Below are 2,518 nucleotides of genomic sequence, written 5' to 3'. Positions count from 1 at the left end.
ATATAAAATGAGTTCTTAATCTCGCAAAATGTTTAGTAAAGTCTGGAACGCTAAGCAGAGTACTTCAAGATCGTGCTACAATGTATAACAAAGTTTTGATTGTCAGCGTACTGCTCGCTTTCATGTGTGTGCAGTTCGGTAAGAGAAATTATTAAGTACCTAATGGATGCATTTTAAACTAAATCTGCTTTGCAGCCACTTCGCTCACCTGTTACACCTGTGTGACTCCAAATGATTGCCGGAGTCCCAAAAAAAGTAACTTGCACCAATGCAGCTGCCAATGAGACGAGTCAATATCTCAACGTTTATCATCAGAATGTGAGAAATTTGACAAGCTTGAGATTCGATTGTCTCGCTCTTAAATACACTTTCACAAGCAGTAAGTAGTTTTATCTCATATTCATTCTTTTGCCAGAGATAAACATTGAATTGTCATTTGCAGACACGACAGCCACACATCAACTCCATGGCTGCATTCATCCAGATGTGGCTCCATGCAGCCTGTCGCTGAGACCGGAGTACAGTTACAATTGGAGACGGAGCACCTGCAATGTCTGCTCGGGCAATAAGTGCAATAAGAATCCAGCTGGAAAAATAAGTAGCAATGTCTATACAATCGCTGCCACTGCAATGGGCCTGATGCTGGCCAAGATATACGCTTAGAGAACCTAGGATTAACAATTAGGAACCATGAATACATCCGACTACTACCTCAATAGGTAGCAGAAAATATATATATTTTTAACTTAAATTGTTTTACCATCTGTTTGACGTATGTGTTATCTGCTTCTTGATATGGCATCGTGGCGGATACTTGATAAGATTGTGCTTTGCTGCTTGGCAATGAGAAGAATTCAGAATAGGAAATTTAAAATAATTTTTATTTTGGTGATGCGATTTCACAATAGTGACTAAGTACTCAGAGCTAATTATTGATTAGGGGTGTTCCTTTACTACTCCAAATAAATATTTATTGCGGTAGATAATTAAACGAGTCCACGATAAGATACGCAAAAATCACAAATAATAATTAAGTCAATTTCGATATTATTGACGAGTTTATATGTATAACCAAGTGCGAGTTCTTCTACTGATGTATTCTTTCCATCATATTCAACAGTTTTGTTCTCATTCTTTTGACCACTCTCATCGAATCACTTGTGGGTTTAGCTTAAATGCCCAGACAAAATATAATATAAATAAAGCAAATATTCGTATATGCCTGTTTAATCACCTTTTTTTTTTGGGCTTCGATCATATACAAGGTATAAAGCAGCAGCAATAAAAATACTAGACTTCTAATGGACATGTTGCACTCTTGATTTCTGCAGTCAAACTAATTTCCACCAAGCAGGAGAAGTCAAGAGAAGCGTTTATTCAATCTGTTATGTGAGTAAACCTAAATAAATAAATACGGTTGGAATCTATGGCTATAAACAGAACAGTTGTGTTCGTCTATTATTTCATGGACAGTAAATCATTACATTGTGATGAGCCATAAATAAACATATTATTGTCTGCATGCTTCATTTTAGGGAAAAGGTGTTATAAAATAATATTAATTAAAGTTTCACTTAATTCTGCTATGAAGCTTTACTGAGAAGTGAACGCTATGTTGAGAATTTCTTACTTAAGAACTTCTTTTGTTACAAAATAGATTATGATATAGATTATCAATAAATGTGAAACAAATAAATCTAATAAATATAAATGATGTCACTTATTATAAGTATCAAATCATTATGATATCCTACTAATTATTATATTGTAATATAATATATTTCAAAATATCATATTACATTTAATTTTATTTTAGATTTGATATGAAGCAGATGTGTAAAAGAAAAGTGAAATCATTACTTATTAGTAATGGATAATATGGAAAACATATTTAATAATATTAATTTTTTTTATTCCTGTTTCGTTTTTACAAAGTGCATTTTAATAATTTGTAGAGAATCAGAGTTAGAGATGCGATGAGTTTGATTGAATTAGTTTTTATGAAAGACGAACCCGAATTTCGATTGCAGTAGTTCCAGTTGCAGGCGTGGCAATCAATAACATTTCGATCCGATTGCTGAGGCAAGCTGCAAATGTCGATATCACGAAAGACGCATCCACGAAATTCAAAAACGGTGCTTGCATTATCTGAAATTAAAACAAGAAAGCCAAACAATTGTTGTAAAACAATAAAGCATAAATTTTTTAAAATTTTATTTACCAATATGAGCCGAATACGGGAGATAAAGACACTCAAAGGAGTCGCTGGCATTCATAAAAGAAACTCCTGCATAAATAGTACTTAACCAATAGCCATTGATAACGGCAACTTCATTGTTGCAAGCTTGAAGACTGGGATTCTGACACGATGTCAAAGTACTACAGTTAAAACAGCTGAGCGAGTTGGCTAAAGAGAATAAATTTATTATTGGTTCAGCAAAGTATTGTAAATATATCCTTCTTACCTTCACCCAGGAAGGATCCAATTAATATATAAATACACAATGTTCTTTTTAAC

At 33.5% G+C, this 2,518-nt stretch overlaps 1 pseudogene; it reads left to right on the top strand.

Moving 5' to 3' along the window:
• On the top strand, window positions 1–751 carry LOC133850517 (uncharacterized; annotated as a pseudogene).
• Window positions 752–2,518: the final 1,767 nt, after the last annotated feature.

The sequence above is a fragment of the Drosophila sulfurigaster genome, chromosome 2L, assembly GCF_023558435.1.
Source record: "Drosophila sulfurigaster albostrigata strain 15112-1811.04 chromosome 2L, ASM2355843v2, whole genome shotgun sequence".
NCBI lineage: Eukaryota > Metazoa > Arthropoda > Insecta > Diptera > Drosophilidae > Drosophila > Drosophila sulfurigaster.
This window is presented reverse-complemented; position numbering and strand designations above follow the sequence as displayed.